General features: G+C 41.9%; 1 protein-coding gene, 1 non-coding gene and 1 pseudogene across 8 annotated transcripts in view; 1 reads left to right on the top strand and 2 right to left on the bottom strand.

The window, feature by feature from the left end:
- Positions 1 to 18,401, top strand: part of MACF1 (microtubule actin crosslinking factor 1) — a 410,941-nt gene that overhangs the window by 25,299 nt on the left and 367,241 nt on the right. The gene's annotated exons all lie outside the window — the stretch shown is intronic.
- Positions 12,769 to 12,875, bottom strand: LOC116529675. Its single transcript, XR_004259604.1, has one exon. It is a non-coding gene; the product is annotated as a U6 spliceosomal RNA (small nuclear RNA).
- On the bottom strand, positions 17,676 to 17,775 carry LOC116529687 (annotated as a pseudogene).

Genomic DNA, 18,401 nt, shown 5'->3' on the forward strand with positions numbered 1-18,401 from the left:
ATCCGGGCCTTTGTTACTTTGCTGTATGGAATTCCTGCATTTTCCAGACTTAGAAACCACCTTATTACCTTAATAGGAGAATAGTTTTGTCTAAGTAGAAGAGTGAGCTGGAACCTATAGAGTAACCAGGGGAAGTAGTTTGTGAGGATCATGCCAGGTATTGGTTTTGCAAAGAGATGGGAAAATAGATATTGATGATGGGTGGGGTGTTGTAGATCCTTATTGGCTGGCCACCACATTACTTGGATCTTTTTCTGCTGCTATTAATTTGTAGTCATCTCATTCTACAGACAAGCACTCCATTGCCCAGGCTGGAGTGCAGTGCCTCGATCTTGGCTCACTGTAACCTCTGCCTCCGGGGTTCAAGCGATTCTCCTGCCTCAGCCTCCTGAGTAGCTGGGATCACAGGTGGATACCACCACACCTGGCTAAATTTTGTATTTTTTGCAGATACAGAGTTTCACCATGTTGGTCAGGCTGGTCTCAAACTCCAAAAGTGCTGGGTTTATAGGTGTGAGCCACTGGGCAGGCCTGAAGCAGAATTTTTATATGCAGAAGGTGAGCTAAATTTTTCAGCTGCATAAGCTGCCCCTAGGGCAAAGGTGAGAAGGGCAGTAATTCATTTGCAGTGTGAGGGAAGCAGAGCTGTGTGTAGTGCAGCTGTATTAGGAATGGTAGTCAAGTATGGGTTTTCCAGAACTGTGCTTGGCAACCATTTTTTTTCTGTGTGGTGGCAGTGAGCATGGTCTTGGCAGGATTAGAGGATTCAGCATGGAAATAAATGCTCTCCCTTATTTCCTAAATGTCCCAAAGGTTCTTTCAGATAGATGGCTAGTAAACAGGAGGCATTAGATAATAACTGGATTCTAACATTTCAGAGTGGGCAGCAACCAAGAGAACCAGGGTATATCCTTCATTCACCCAATTCTCTGACAGTCATTAAAAATCTCTCTTGGAAGTGACACTATGTTAGATGCTGGTGATGCCAGAATTCTGAATGAGATGTGGTTCCTGCCCTTGGTTATTCACATCTAGTAAGGGAAAGAAACTTGCAAACAAGTAGTTATGATGCTGTGATAGGTGCTAGAACAGACATACTATGGAAGCAAGAGGAAGGGTGAACCCTGTTTGGGTTTACCTGGGAGAGTTGACAAAGGAGGTGACACTTAAGAGGGCTTTTAAGGATGAATAGGATTTAGCTAGATAGAAGAGAGGGTGGAGTGGGGAGAAGACAGAGAAAGTTTACCTAGCATATGCAAAGGTATGCAGGTGTGATAGTGAATTGAAGGGTTTTAAGGAATGAGAGTAGTTGGGTGCCACTAAAGGGCTGGAGTTTTGGTGGAAACACACGATATTGGAAATAATCTAGGGTCTAGCTTGTAAAGATTCTTTTTTGGCTTTAATCCATGGGCAGTGATGGAGTCATTGTAGATTTTAAAAGTGGAACAACAGCTGGGTGCAGTGGCTCACGCCTGTAATCCCAGCACTTTGGGAGGCTGAGGTGCGCACATCACCTGAGACCAGCCTGGCCAACATGGTGAAACCCCGTCTCTACTAAAAATACAAAAATTGGCTGGGCGTGGTGGCACACGCTTGTAATTACAGTTACTCAGGAGGCTGAGACGGGAGAGTCACTTGAACTCAGGAGGTGGAGGTTGCAGTGAGCCAAGATGGCACCATTGCACTCCAGCCTGGGTGAGAAGAGCGAAACTCAGTCTCAGAATAAATAAATAAAGAAGCAACAATTAGTATGCCAATTTTATTAATTCATAATAAGAGAACACCTGTCCAGTGATTAGAATATTTATATTGGTCTCCGTGGCACCCTCTTCTAGCATTGAAGTGCTTATGAAGTACTTATGAAGTACTAATCAGATGGTTGCTTTGTAAATAAGGAAACAAAAGAGATGTGAATCAGTTCAAGGAATATTTCTTCCAGATGGTACTGGCCAGTCACAAAGTTTTCTTCTCTGTGGATTGAGGTCCTTATGAACACCAGAGGAAATTAAGGAATAGTCACGGAGGTAGGAGAACCAGGATTTTATTCCTCTCCTAGGATAGAGACCAACTCTACTGAAGAAGCAGGTCACATATAAGCATTGTTTTAGGTTTTAAAGAGGAGGGTTAAAAACCACATTCAGTTGATGGTGATTGCTTCAGATGCAATTAGACTTTGGTTTTCACAAAGCTTTAAGGACTAAATAGTCTTTAGTTGCTGGCCTGGACTAGGAATAAAAGAGAACATTCGCATTTCAACGTTCGTAACATCTATCTGGTACTTACAAAATTCAGAATTCTCACTAGGTGTTGTGGGTTATATGAAGCTAGTTAGGACCAATTTTCATTTATTTTAGTGCAGAAAATAACTTACAAAACTTATAGCACAAAGGGTTAGGAGTGAAGAGTCTGTGTATTACTTAATTGATATGGTAGAAAGCCTATGCTTTGGATTTCTTCAGTTTTGGGCTCCAGTCCTAGTTTTTGCCAGTTAGCTTCTACTGTGTGACCTTGGAAAAGGTTTCTCTGATCTTTTGGGTTTCTCATCGGTTAAAATAGGGATGATAATACCACCTTCTTGGAATTCATGGGAATATAAATGAGCTCTGGGCGTATATTAGTCCTTTAATGTTTGTTTTATTTTATTTTATTTTTGAGATGGAGTCTTGCTCTTTCGCCCAGGCTGGAGTGCAGTGGCACGATCTTGGCTCACTGCAACCTCTACCTTCTGGGTTCAAGCAATTCTCCTGCCTCAGCCTCCTGAGTAGCTAGGATTGTGGGCACACACCACCATGCCCGGCTGAATTTAGTTTTTATTTTTTTTAGTAGAGATGGGGTTTCCATGTTGGCCAGGCTGTTCTCAAACTCCTGACATCTTGATCCACCTGCCTCGGCCTCCCAAAATGCTGGGATTACAGGTGTGAGCCTCCATGTCCAGGCTATTTGAAGGATTCTTTAATATTTAGAAAAACGTTGATGTATATCTTATTTAAGCTTTATAATACCCTGAAGGATAGCATTACACAGATAAGTAAATTTAGGCATAAAGACTTAAAATTACTAAGAGCCAGGCTCCAGATTTTTGGGTGAAGTTTTACATTGTATCACAGAAGAAAGTTTTAAATCACAGCAGATGACTTGGGTTAAGTGAGATAATTGTGAAAATGCTTTAATTGTTAGTATCGTTATTGTCGTTGGTTTTAGTTTCTGAAGTATAGTCACACACTTTAAGTGACATACGTTTTCATATCTCTGAACTGTGGAGAATTTCTTTTCCCCTTATTATGGGAGAAGTTTTATGGTATATCAGTCACTTTGAAATTTTCATACAAAAATAATGTAGAACAAAATGATGAAATTTTGTTAACACAGTGATTGGAAAATATGGGCTGAGAATTTGGAATTGTTTACCTAAGTGACACTGAAGCAACCTGTTGTTTATATGTAGACTCAGTTTATCTTTTTAAATGAGTATTGTTCTTTTTCTTCTTTCTTTCTTTCTTTTTATTTTTTTGTTTGAGACAGGGTCTTGCTTTGTTGCCCATGCTAGAGTGCAGTGTGGTGATATCAGAGTTCATTGCAGCCTCCACCTCCCAGGCTGAAGGGATCTTCCTGCCTCCCAAGTAGCTGAGACTGCAGGCACATGCCACCATGCCTGGGTAATTTTAAAATATTTTGAAGAGACAAGGTCTCACTATGTTGCCCAGGCTGGTCTCAAACTTCTGGCCTCAAGTGATCATCCTTCCTTGGCCTCCCAAAGGGCTGAGATTACAGGCTTGAGCCACCGTGCCTGGCCTACACTCAGTTTTTCTTTTTTTTTTTTTTTTTAAAGACAGGGTTTCACCATGTTGGTCAGGCTGGTCTTGAACTCCTGACCTCAGGTGATCCACCCACCTCGGCCTCCAAAGTGCTTGGATTACAGATATGAGCCACTGCGCCCTGCCTTACACTCAGTTTTTAAGTTCCTTTTTAGAACAAACTCCTAGAGTTGGAGTGGATAGCTTTTAGCCAGAACAAAAGAGTAATTGCTACTTCTGGACATGAACACTGTTAATTCAGAAAGTGAGTCAAGTCCGTCTGCTGGGAAATCACAAGTTTTGGCCACATTCATGCTGTTGAAATAATAAAATGTGTCCACGTGCTAACAGTGCTTATGGGAGCTACTGCCTTGTCTTGGGCTTGATGGCAAGTAATGTAATACAAACCGGGGAAATGCACCAGCTGAAGCCTATTATCCTAGTATTTTTTTCAGTGCCAATTCCAGGTTTAAGAGATCATGGTGGAAAGAATACTTCAGAATGCACATCTGAGAACAGAAAAATCCCAAGATCAAAAGTCACAAATGATCAATTATAGATTGTAAGGAGTCTGTTGTGTTTTCTCAATGTTCTTGAAAACAACTTTCCTCTTTTTTCTAAGTAAGGTTACTCCTTTCAGCTTCTGATAATTATATATTGAGCCATGTTGTGACTAGGTTGTATGGAATGCTAAAGCTCCTGCTTTTACTCTCATGGTTTTGATTGGAGTTGAAGCCTCTTTTGTCTGGCTTCTGCTGGTGGCATTTACTAATTTTCTGGCCTGGTAAATGCCTTGTGGTATCTAAGAATGTTATTTCAGTTTTTTTGTGACACGGTCACCCATGCTGGAGTGCAGTTGGTAACATTGTAGCTCACTGTAACCTTAAACTTTTGGGCTCAAGTGATCCTCCCATCCCAGCCTCCTGAGTAGCTAGGATTAAAGGTGCATGCCACCATGCCCAGCTAATTATTTTATATTTTAATAGAGTTAGGGTCTTGCATTGTCCAGACTAGTCTTGAACTCTTGGCTTTAAGCCATCCTCTTGCCTTCGTCCCCCAAAATGCTGGGATTTCAGGCATGTATTTTCTGAAAGTAACCAGTTTGTTACATTTAATGAATTTTTTTTTCTTCTGGAGCTTCTAAGCTCCTGAAGTAAATTAGAATGAATCTCTGATTCTTTGTCTCTAGCTTTCAGGGCCTTTGTTTGTTTGTTTGTCTGTTTGAGATGGAGTTTTGCTCTTGTTGCCCAGGCTGGAGTGCAGTGGTGCTGTCTTGGCTCACCACAACCTCTGCCTCCCAGGTTCAAGCGATCTCCTGCCTCAGCCTCCCAATTAGCTGGGATTACAGGTGTGCAGCACTACGCCTAGCTAATTTTGTATTTTTAGTAGAGACGGGGGTTTCTCCATGTTGGTCAGGCTGGTCTCAAACTTCCGACCTCAGGTGATCCGCCCACCTCAGCCTCCCAAAGTGCTGGGATTATGGGTGTGAGCCATCGCACCCAGCCTCAGGGCCTTTCATGATTTCTCTTACTCCTCATGCCCAATTGTACCAACTGTTACTTCCTAACACAGCTCTCTTCTCCATTTGGGCGGTCTTAGCAAGCCTTCCCCCTGGGTCCTCTGCCTTTGTTTACATTCTCTTTTTTTGGAATGCCCTCTCCCTTCCTGATTATTCCTTTTTTTTTTTTTTTTTTTAAGATGAGTCTCAGCCGGGCGCGGTGGCTCATGCCTGTAATCCCAGTACTTTGGGAGGCCGAGGCGGGTGGATCACGAGGTCAAGAGATCAAGATCATCCTGGTCAACATGGTGAAACCCCGTCTCTACTAAAAATACAAAAATCAGCTGGGCGTGGTGGCGCGTGCCTGTAATCCCAGCTACTCAGGAGGCTGGGGCAGGAGAATTGCCTGAACCCAGGAGGCGGAGGTTGCGGTGAGCCGAGATTGCGCCATTGCACTCCAGCCTGGGTAACAAGAGCGAAACTCCATATCCAAAAAAAAAAAAAAAAAAAAAAAAAAAAAAAAGAGTGTCACTCTGTTGCTTAGTCTCTGCTCACTGCAGCTTCTACCTCCCGGTTCAAGTGATTCTCCTTTCTCAGTCTACCGAGTAGCTGGGTTTACAGGCACGTGCCACCACGCCTGGCTAATTTTTGTATTTTTAGTAGAGATGGGGTTTCATCATATTGGTCATCAGGCTGGTGTTGAACTCCTGACCTCATGATCTGCCCGTCTTGGCCTCCCAAAGTGCTGGAATTGCAGGGGTAAGCCACTGCACCCAGCATTTAAATCACATTTCTTATTTGTCTTTTTTTTTGAGACAGGGTTGGTTTATTGCCCAGGCTGGAGCGCAGTGGTGTGATCATGGCTCACTGCAACCTCGACTTCCTGAGTTTAAGTGAACCTTTCACCTCAGCCTCCTGAGCTGCTGGGACTACAGGTGTGAGCCACCGTGCCCGGCCTCAGGGCCTTTCATAATATGACTTCCTCCTCATACTCAACTGCACCAACTGTTACTGCCTAACACAGCTCTCTTCTCCATTTGGGCTAGTCTTAGCAACCCTTCCCCCTGGGTCCTGTGCTTTTGTTTACATTCTCTTTTCCTGGAATGCCCTCTCCCTTCCTGATTATTCAAATCTTTTTTTTTTTTTTTTAAGACAGAGTTTCATTCTTGTTACCCAGGCTGAAGTGCAGTGGCGCGATCTCAGCTCACTGCAACCTCCGCCTCCTTGGTTCAAGCAATTATCCTGCCTCAGCCTCCCAGTAGCTGGGACTATAGGTGCACACCACCGTGCCCAGCTAATTTTTGTATTTTTAGTAGAGACAGGGTTTCACCTTGTTGACCAGGATGGTCTTGATCTCTTGACCTCATGATCCACCCGTCTTGGCCTCCCAAAGTGCTAGGATTACAGGAGTGAGCCACCTCGCCCGGCCTATTTTTTTTTCTTTTTGAGATGAGTCTTGCTCTGTCACCCAGGCTGGAGTGCAGTGGGGTGATCTCAACTCATTGCAACCTCTACCTCCCGGGTTCAAGCAATTCTACTGCCTCAGCCTCCTGAGTAGTTGGAATTACAGGCATGTGCCACCACGCCCAGCTAATTTATTTGTTTATTTATTTATTTTTGAGATGGAGTCTTGCTCTGTTGCTCAAGTTGGAGTGCAGTGGCGTGATCTCAGCTCACTACAACTTCCACCTCCTGGTTCAAGCGATTCTCCTATCTCAGCTTCCCAAGTAGCTGGGATTACAGGCACCTGCCACCACGCCTGGCTAATTTTTGTATTTTTAGTAGAGATGGGGTTTCGTCATATTGGTCAGGCTGTCAAACTCCTGACCTCATGATCTGCCCACCTTGGCCTCCTAAAGTGCTGGGATTATAGAGGTGAACCACTGTGCCCAGCATTCAAATCTTATTTCTTATTTCTCTATTTATTTCTTTTGAGACAGAGTTGCCCTGTTGCCCAGGCTGGATTGCAATGGTGTGATCATGGTTCACTGCAGCCTCAACTTCCTGGGCTCAAGTGATCCTTTCACCTCAGCCTCCTGAGTTGCTGGGACTACAGGTGTACGTCACCATTTCTGGCTAATTTGAAATATATTTTTTTTTTTGCAGAGATGAAATCTTACTATATTGCCCAGGATGGTCTCCAATTCCTGGGTTCAAGTGATCCTCCTGCCTCATCCTTTCAAAGTGCTGGGATTACAAGTGTGAGCCACTGTGCTCAGCTTATCTCTTATTTATTAAAGCCAAACATGAAACCTGTGTGCTTCATGTGGCTTTCTCTGATTACTCTAATATTAATTTTCCCTCTGTCGTCCAGGCTAGAGTGCAATGGCGTGATCATAGCTCACTGTAGCCTCAAACACCTGGACTTGTGATTCTCCCGTCTCAGCCTTCGAAATAGCTGGGACTACTGTGTTTCCGTAATGAAGTTTTATGCTCTTTTAGTGTTGGGACTTTTTACACTTCTTATGTAAGTGGCTAACTGGCAGGGAATTCCTCTTGAGAGAAGGTGTAAAGGGGTGATCATATCAGTGCATATGTTTTTAGAGACATGGACTTCGAGTTATATTTTAAATAATTTTCATATTATGAACACATATTAATGTGAAAAAGTGTAAAAAGTACAGGAAAGTGGCCGGACGTGGTAGCTTACGCCTGTAATCCTAGCACTTTGGGAGGCCGAGATGGGCGAATCATGAGATCAGGACTTCAAGACCAACCTGACCAACATGGTGAAACCCCATCTCTACTAAAAATACAAGAATTAGCTGGGCGTAGTGGTGCATGCCTGTAATCCCAGCTACTCAGGAGGCGGAAGCAGGAGAATCAATTGAACGTGGGAGGTGGAGGTTGCAGTGAGTTGAGATGGTGCCTCTGTACTCCAGCCTGGGTGACAGAGCAAGACTCTATCTCTAAATAAATAAATAACAGGAAAATATACAGAGATTTTGATAATATGCTTTCCATGGTTGTTGGGTGAGGGGTGTGGAGGGGCTGGGGATGGAGAGGCAAGCTGACCAGTAGGGAGATGCTTGGGAGAGAATGGAGTGAGGAAGGATGGGACCTTTTTTGCTTGCCTGGGATCTCATATCATCCACTTGCTGTGGCTACTTAAAATTGTGTTATAGTGTAAGTCTGCTTTCATTGGGCACAAGCTTTTGTTTTTCTCTATTCAAAATTGCTTTCTTCTGTATGACCATGTGTCAACCATCAGGAATGTTCCAATTATCAGGGATGATTTGAGTAGTCACCTAAGACAAATTAATTGGTCAATCAGCATCTTTCTTCTGGACAAGAGCTTTGCCAGTTGTACTGTTAGATTCCCTTTTATCATGGCACATTTCTATAGTGATTTTCATTCAAAATGACAAACACAATTCCTTTGTGTTAATGAAAGGGCTTGCTTGAAGTGTCTTCTGGAGTTTATAGTTTTCAACCTGCAGGAGCATGTTGGATTGAGACATGTAGGAAGTAATTTTTTTGTGTGTTTTTTAGTCAGTCAGCAACCATGAATAAGCTCACTGTGTGTGCTATATTCTGCTTGTACCTATAAGCAGATACTATGATGGGAAAGTGGTACTAGGGAGATGGGTGAGCCACTTAGCAGCACTGAAATAATGATAGAGAGATGAGGGCCTGGAAGGCCAGTAGGAAGAACTTGAGTTTTATATGATAGGCAGGATTAATGGAAAGATGATGTAAATGATGGATTACAGTAGAAGTCTATTTTCTGGGAAGCTGCATTGTAATTGAGTCATGAGGTTAGATTAAGGGATGACTTTTGTTCTTTTTTTTTTTTTTTTGGAATAGGGTCTTGCTCTGTTGCCCAGACTAGAGTATAGTGGGGTGATCGTAGCTCATTGTAGCCTCAAACTCCTAGACTCAAGTGATCCTCCTTCTTCAGCCTTCTTAGAAACCGGGACTACACCCAGCTTTAGGGATGACTGTTAAAGAAGAGAGGGGTATATTTGAGAACATTTTGGGCAGGTACAGGGACTTAAGTTTAGATATTAACATTGCTAATTCTTTTCTAGAAGATTTGCCTTGAAAAAGAATTACCCCTCATCCCAGGACTTTTCTAGAACAAAGTCTTTTTTTTTTTTTTTTGTGAAAAAGTCTCATTCTGTGGTTTAGGCTGGAGTGTAATGGTGCGATCTTGGCTTACTGCAGCCTCTTCCGTCTCCCAGGTTCAAGTAATTCTTGTGCCTCAGCCACCCGATTAGCTGGGACTACAGGCTTGTACCACCATACCTGACTAATTTTTGTATTTTTAATAGAGACAGAGGTTCACCATCTTGACTGCTCTCGAACTCCTGGCCTCAAGTGATCTGCCTGCCTTGGCCTCCCAAAATGCTGGAATCACCTCTTACTTCTTGAATAAAAGTCTTTTAAAGATTTTACTCTGGCCAGGTGTAGTGGCTCACGTCTGTAATCCCAGCACTTTGGGAGGCCGAGGCGGGCGAATCACAAGGTCAGGAGTTCAAGACTAGCCTAGCCAATATGGTGAAACCCTGTCTCTACTAAAAAATACAAAAATTAGCTGGGCGTGGTGGTGCGCACCTATGGTTCCAGCTACTTGCGAGGCTGAGGCAGGAGAATTGCTTGAACCGGGGAGGCGGAAGTTGCAGTGAACTGAGATCAGGCCACTGCACTCCAGCCTGGGTGACAGTGTGAGACTCCGTCTCAAAAAAAAACAAAAAATAAGATTTTAACTTTTCCTGAACTTCTTAGATAGGGCCGTGTTTCTTAGCCTTTACTTCTCATTTAAATTAGCAATGCTGAATCCCCCAGCCACCTATTCTACCCATTTTCTGGATAGTTTTAATTGCATGTTTCCAGGAATAAATACCTGACAAGAATTGTATGAGAAATCCCCTTAAATCCCGTCTGAGAGCTGAGTGTAGTAACTCAGGCCTGTAATCCCAGCTACTCCCACTCAGGAGGCTGGTACAGGAGGATCACTTGAGCCTAGGAATTTGAGGCCAACCTGGGCAACATAGTGAGATCCCTGTATAAGAAAAAAATCCCTTCTGCCATCTTCAGAGATATGTGTTTATCTGTCTGTCTATCTATATTTTTGAGACAGGGTCTCACTTTGTCATCCAGGCTAGAATGCAGTGGCATGATCACAGCTCACCGCACCCTCAACCTTTCAGGCTCAAGTGATTCCCCTAACCTGGTCCTTCAGGTAGCTGGGACTATAGGCACATACCACCACACCTGCTAATTTTTGTATTTTTTGTAGAGATGGGGTTTTGCCGTGTTGCCCAGGCTGGTCTTGAACTCCTGAGCTCAAATGATTTGTTTGCCTTGGCCTTCCAAAGTACTAGGATTACAGGTGTGAGCCACCATGTGCAGGCCAATTATATCTTGATTTGCTAATCTCCAAGGGTGTCAGTGGGCTTGTTTGGAGGATCCATTTATTCATTTAATTAATAAATATTTATTGAATGTCTACTATGAACCAGGGAGTAGGTGATGTGCTGAGAAGATAAAGATATTGTCCTTGTATCTCTCTGATCTTATGATTTAATGGAGAAAACCTATTGGTAAACTGAACAGTTACTGTCTGTTGTAGCAAGTGCCATTATATAGATAAATGCTGGTGCTGTGGTAGTGAAGAGGGGTACCCAGTATAGCCAGAGCATGAAAGTGAAACCTGAGCTGTTACCGAAAGGATGCGGGACCCTGAGCAAAAAGTTTGGGGAAAGAGCATTCTGGGCAGCATGAACAGAAGTAAGGGGATGAGCAAGCTTGAGAGGGGGAATATTGGGCATTAGTAAGGTTGGAGCATAGTATGTGAAGGACGGTGAGATGAGATGAGGTAGGGAGAGTGGGCAAGACTAAAATGTTGACTGGCTTTGTATGTCATATTGTATAGAGCTTGGACTTTTATCCTAAAGGCTTTTGGGAGACATTGAAGAAATGCAGGCAAGGAAGACTATGATTAGATTTACATTTTAGGGAGTACTTTTCCTCTGGCAGCAGTGCCAAGGAAGGTGGGGGCGGGAGGAAAGACTAGTGGCGGACAAGTTAGGAGGCATTCACAGGAATTTGGGCAGGGAGTGAAACTAAGGTTGTGAAAGTAGTAATGTAACAAAGCAGGCAAATCAAGAAATATGAAGGGGTAACATCCATGTGTTTTGATGACTAATTGAATGTGGTGTATGAGGGGGAGAGGGAAGAACCTAGGATGACTTGCAGGTTTCTGGCTTGGGTATTTGTGTGGGTGAGTCGTGTCATGAACTAAAATAGAGAATATAAGAGGAATAAAGTTATTTTCAGTGAAGTGGTGGCAGTGATGGTACAGGAGAAGATACTGAGTTTAATTTAGGTGACATTGCGGTCGAGGCTTCTGAGGGATGCTGGGTAGAGATGTCCAGGAGGTAGTTGGTTGTAATGAACATGGAACTTAGGAGAGTGATAGGTGAGAGGGTAAGAGAGTCATCAACTTATCAAACCACAGCCATGGGAGGGGAGAAGAAGCTGGCTTTAGGAGTGTATGTATATTGAGACAAAAACTGTGGGGAACTCCCAATGGGAGAGTGGTGTCAGAAGTAGAGAAAGAGATCTCCAGAAGGAAATTGTCCACAGAAAGAGAGTGGCCAGAAAGGTAGGAGGAACAGGAGAGAAGTGAGTTTCAAGAAGGAGTGTGTTACACAGTGCACATCATGCAGAGGTCAAATAAGACAAAGACTATAGATGTCCAATATAAAGATCACTGCTACTGGAACATTTTCAGTGGAGTTGTGAGAGGTGAATGGAAAGTGCAGAAGAGCAGCCAGTGACTTTTGGAACTTGTACTTTGAAGGAAGAGAGAGAAGGAAGATAGATGAAGGGTGGGGAGAGTTTTGTTTATTTATTGTAACATAGGAGACACCTGAGCATGTTTATTTAAGTGCTGTTTGGAAAGAGCCAGTAGAGAAGGAAGATATAATAAAATTCAAAGAAGGTAAAGAAAAATTGATGGAGCATGGGATCTAGAGTCAAAAGGTGTGTCTTTTAATTGGTTGGTTAGAGGTGTAGGAAATTGAGGTAATTTCTCCTGATGCTCTTATTCTCTCTATGAAGTAGGAGGTGAAGTTATTTGCTGAGAGTCAGGAGGAAGGAGAGAAGGGTCGTGTGTGTGTGTTTTCCCTGTAGCCCTAGAAGCACTCAACAGCCTAGGTGTAATAGATTCCAAGCCAGACAGGTAGGTTGATCCAGGATCAGAATTTTCCAGCACAGTTTTGATAGAAGAATAAGGGGTCCTTGTAGTTTGTCTAAAAATCAATTTGATTATCAATTGTTTGTATTTCTCTGGCTGGCTTGTGTTTTGGCCCGTAGCAAAATTGTCTACTCCTCTGGGAAGAAGGATATATATAACTTTTACATTCTTGCCTATCAGTCAGCAAAGTGCTATGCAGAAATTAATTCTTTTTATTATTACAAAAAATAATAATGATTTTTTTCTTTATTTATAAAAAAAGATAAAAATAAAAAAAAATGGAACACTTCACCAATTTGCATGTCATCCTTGCGCAGGGGCCATGCTAATCTTCTCTGTATTCTTCCAATCTTAGTATATGTGCTGCCGAAGCGAGCATAGAAATTAATTCTTATGTTTTTGTTGAGATAATTTGACTTTTGGACAGGACATCTTGACTCTTGACAGAGAAAGAGACTTTTCTCACTTTTGATCTTTAATTCCCATCTCATTATCTGACATGGATAGTGGAGGATTCATTGGTTTGAGAATGCACTCTAGGCTTAGTTTTCTGCATTAATCTTAACAGTTAGCTTTAATACTCTTCCCAGGGTAGTTTAGCTTTGAAACATTTTTGAGGTTTGCTTTCCATGAAGGTTACATAGTTAGTATACCCAATTCTATTTGGACTAGGCTTGTGTAGACCTGGGTTTTTACACGACTGGACAGAGGGGCTGTTGTGGAAAATGCAGCCTCCTTCTTGTTTATTTTGTCAGGCAGGCAATGAAGTATAGATTTGTTCTTATGACTCAGAGCCCTGCCTGCCTCACCTTAACAAGTTCAATATAATCACCACCTTTCAGATGTGACAGTGTCCTTCAGAGTTTATCTGACCTTTATATCTAAAAAAGTATTAGTTTCCCTTTCTCCTTTTCTTGGCTTTGTTTTTTTTTTTTTTTTTTTTTTTTCACTTTTATTCCGGTGTACAGGGTATTTCCTAATGTGTTAGGGCCAGCTTAGAATTGACATTGTTCTTCCCCATTGGCACATTCCACATCTTTGTTTATTGCCATGTTCACTATAGTGGGGCTTGTTTTCTGCTCCTTGTTTTGTGAAGTTGGACTCTATATCAGATAAACTTGCCATGAGTCACAATGGGGAGTGGAAGATACGTCTCCACTAATTTGGGGAAGCTTTGATCTTGTTGCACTCCCTGGTTTGGCTTGTCCAGTACAATTTCTCTCTCAACCTGCAAGAGGTGTGTGTGTATGCACTTGTGTGTCCCTTGCTTCATGTATTGCCATGAATGGTTGACTTTAGGAGATGCCCCTTTGTGTTTATAGACTCCTTCTACTATTGTTATCGTCATCAGCAAAAATGTCTGTGTTAAGAGCCTCTTTGAATGTAGTGTAGTATATAACACTGAGAGTTCATAAACCCTCTGTCCTCTAGGGGTTTACAGTATATGATACACATTACAAATGACAAAAGACAATAAAGAATGTGTAAGCAGTTGAACAAATAATGGATGATTACTCATTTAGCTATCATTGTCACAGTAGAAGATAGCCTAAAAGGACATGTAGTCAGTGAGGAAGAGGATTAACAGAGACAACATCATCTTCACCTCCAACTGAGATGGCAGAGAGCTGCCATTCGTGGCCCTTTGGTGCCAGGTGATTTATCTCTGATATCCTTTACAGTCATGCAGGACCTTTTTGCCATATTATCTATACATCTGGGGCAGAATCCTTACAGGACCCTTGCTCTCCAGTGGTGACCTGTCACTGAAGTGGGAGGTCCAGTTTCCAGCAGGGAGAGTACCTGGAAGGCCTGGCTCTTCTGGTACAATGATTTCTGTAACTTGAGGAAATTTATTCCAGACCTACTGCAAATGCTTGTGTGCTCACAAACATCGCAGACAGAGCAGCAGCCAAAGTGAACCGCAGCCTGAGCATGGGTCAGTGTAGGGTTGGAAAGAAGCTAACTGGCCTGGCCTGAGTCACCTCTAGAGGGGAAGAATGTAGGACCTGTCCCGGCCTTTGTTGGTTTCCCAAATGGAAAACAGTGACCAGTGTAGGTGGGGTACTTTGAGGTCCTCATACCTTTCAGAGGACTGGTTCATTGTTTTCATTCTTGTTTTTATGGTTAATAAGTGTAATAACAGTATTCATGTAACATTGCCTTTATTAGGAAGAATGAGGAACAGCCAAGGGCTGGAATTTTTCTTTACCTTCCCTGTGGGAGAGAAAGATAGATGGAGCATTAGGTTCCCATCTCTCAGGCCTCCTTTCTCTGATTATCCTGTGGGAAGTACCTGGAAAGCAGGGAGGCAGTGGAGGGAATTGTCCAGGTCTTGGCATGAATATGCAGTTGTGAAGGGATAAGACACAGTATCTTGTGTAGCTGTGGCACAGGTGCTGTGTTAGTAAGGGCTAATAAACACAGAAAATAGTATTTGTTGCTGTCATTAGTTGCTTCCCTTTGCTTTTGCCTGTATATATTGTCTGATAGCAGAGCTGAAACTCTAGCATCCTTTTTTCTCCTCCTCTGTTTTTCATTCTTTTCTGACTTGAAAAGATGTATAATATATTCAATAAATAGGCTTGTGATGATATGGAAAGTTAAATAAATAAAAGTTCTAGAGATTGGAAAACATAAGTAGTGATTTCATTATGGTCGTTAAATATAACAAGTGTTATAATTGTAATTTTTGTAATTCCTTAAACCAAAACTGTCTTATAACATGTCTTAGTTTGTTGTTGTTACTTTTTGTGTGTTTGTCTGAGCTTCCCAGCTGTATTGTGATCTCTTTGAAGGTCTAGATTGTGTCAGATGAGATGCATATGATAGACTTGATAAATCGAGCCACTTTGCAAATGATGCTGATTGTTGTATTTATTAGTGTTTTCAGCAATTTCCAGCACATTTCACAATGTTTTTTTCCATGTGGTTGTCCCACAGGTGTCTCATACTTTATATGTCCAAAAGGGGCATTGTTGCTCCCCTCCCTGCTCCTGGACCTGCCTCTTCTCGTATGTTCCCAATTTTAGTGAATGCTTTTCCCATCCATCCAGTGACCCAAGCCAGAAACCGGGCTTCATGAGTGTGTCCTCCATTTCCCTCATCCTGCCCGGGCAGCCAGTCTTTCACCAAGTCCTGCTAATTCCATCTCCTGTATCTCTCTCCATCTGTCATCTCTCCATTCCGCTGTACTGCTAATACATGAGTCCAAGGTCTTATTTTCTCTTACTTGGACTGCTGTGATTGATTTCAACTGGGTTGACTTCATTCTTTCTTCTCCATCAATGTTTTACATTCTTACCAGAAAAAAACCTTCAAAAGTACAAAACAAATCTTATCTGTTCCCTGCTTAAGACTCCTCAGTGATTCCTGTTACCTATATTATAAAGTCCAAGCATACAACAAAAAGTCTGTGGTGGTCTAATCCCTGCCTACTACTGTTAATTTCCTTGCATTTTTCTCTTTTTCAGGACAAAGCTGTGCTCAGCTTCCTTAGCTTGTCAGGTTAGAGAACATCTTTATGGTTTTCTTTGCTCACGCTTTTCCTTCTGCTTAGAATTTCTTTCACCTATTAGCCTCATCTGCCAGCATATTCCAGTTTATCTTTGTTAAGCACAGTTCAGACAGTGTTACTGTTGGGAAGCATTTCCTGACCTTCTCTTCTCACATGGTTAATCCTCTTTCCTCCCTGCTACCTCTGTAGGTTGTATATTTTTCTGATATGCATATCACAGAGAATGGTGGTTTGGTTGTATATATGACTATTTCCTCTTTATACTTTAAGCTCTGTTCCCAGCTATAGGACGGTGCCTGGCATGTACAGGTGCTGGAGAAATGTTTGATGAATAAATGCTATATACACAGATTTGTTATACATGTTTACTTCATGAAATTGTGTCTGAAGAGAATATAGTATTAGGTAATTATAGGAGAAATTCCAGTGAGCCTAAGGGTAATAACCTTAGATTGTTAGGATGGTATGCCATTTTTGTTCTTGAAGAATTTCAAGAAGAATATAGAACACTCTCATGGATGGCTTAATTATTCATTTGCTAAAACCAGGAAACTGAACCAGATGTTCTTCTGGGGTCCCTTTTAGATCTCTGACTCTTTAATCTGAATATATGGCTAGCTTTTCACCTATCTAGGATATAGTCTAAGATACTGAATGCTTTGTGTATACTAAATATATAATCTATCTTTCTCAGAGCTTAAGACCAAAGTGTTGCTATCAGATGGAGAATTGTAATGTACAGAATATAATAAAGCCCCCCCCCCCTTTTTTTTTTTTTTTTAAACAGAGTTTTGCTTTTGTTGCCCAGGTCGGAGTGCAATGGCGCCATCTTGGCTCAACAACTTTTGTCTCCCAGGTTCAAGTAATTCTCCTGCCTCAGCCTCCTAAGGAGCTGGGATTACAGGCATGCACCGCCATGCCTGGCTAATTTTGTATTTTTAGTAGAGACGGACTTTCTCGCTGTTGGTCAGGCTGGTCTCAAATTCCCGACCTCAGGTGATCTGCCCACCTTGGCCTCCCAAAGTGTTGGGATTACAGGCATGAGCTACCACACCTGGCCAATAAGTCCCCTTTATACCATTTTCTAATTTCTATTTCATAGGGTTTTAAAACTGCATAAGCCTTTAGCCTCCATTTCTCAAATTCACTTTCCCCTTTGGAATGTTATAATTCTATTTCACCTGACTCCTGAAACTCCGTGTTATCATGTAACATATTTTATTTATTTTGCTTGTTGTCTGAGTCTTCCTACTACAGTGCACACTTTTTTTTTTTTTTTTTTTTTGTAGAGACGGGGTTTCACCATGGTCTCAATCTTTTGACCTCATCATCTGCCCGCCTCGGCCTCCCAAAGTGCCGGGATTACAGGCGTGAGCCACTGTGCCTGGCCGTACAATGCACACTTCTTAAAGAAAATTAAAAAAAAAAATTTTTTTTTGTGGGTACATAATAGGTTTATGTATTTATGAGATACATGAGATGTTTTGATACAGGCATGCAATGTGAAATAAGCACATCATGGAGAATGGGGTCTCTATCCCCTCAAGCATTTATCCTTTGTGTTGCAAACAATCTAATTACACTCTATTTTAAAATGTACAATAAAGTTATTATTGACTATAGTCACCCTTTTGTGCTATCAAATAGCAGGTCTTATTTTTTAAAAATATGGAACATATCACGAATTTGTGTGTCATCCTTGTGCGGGGGCCACGCTAATCTCTCTGTTGTTCCAATTTTAGTATATTTGCTGCTGAAGTGAGGACTAGAATGCAGACTTCTTAAGAGTAGAGGTTTTTATTTGTGTATTAACTCATTCCCCTACCATCTAGAAGAGTGTCTGGTATAAAGTAGCTGCTCCAATAAATACTGAATGAATGAATTGGGAATAAGTTAGTTCACTCTTGTTCCCCATAAGGAAAATAAGCATGGAAAGGAACAATAACTGGCTCAAGCTAAAGCCATATCTCCTTACCAGGTAAATGGATTTTAAAAAAATTAAATAAAACCACGCCTAATCACAGTTCCTTTATGATTTGGTACTAATGTGTATTATAGACTTAACGGTGATCTCTATGAAAAGGGGTGGGGAAGCAAAAGGGAAGAAGCTAATACATATTGAGCCCTTACTATATGCCGGGTATTTTGTCTTATTTATTTATTTTATTTATCTATTTATTTTTTGAGACAGAGTCTTGTTCTGTCACCCAGGCTGGAGTGCAGTGGCACGATCTTGGCTAGCTACAACCTCCGCCTCCTGGGTTTAAGCGGTTCTTATGCCTCAGCCTCCCAAATAGCTGGGACTACAGATGTGCGCCACTACTCCCAGCTAATTCTTTGTATTTTTTTTTTTTTTTTTTTTTGGAGACGGAGTTTCACTCTTGTTAC

The sequence above is a fragment of the Sapajus apella genome, unplaced genomic scaffold (assembly GCF_009761245.1).
Source record: "Sapajus apella isolate SASKATOON/1434 unplaced genomic scaffold, GSC_monkey_1.0 scaffold62, whole genome shotgun sequence".
NCBI classification, from domain to species: Eukaryota; Metazoa; Chordata; class Mammalia; order Primates; family Cebidae; genus Sapajus; species Sapajus apella.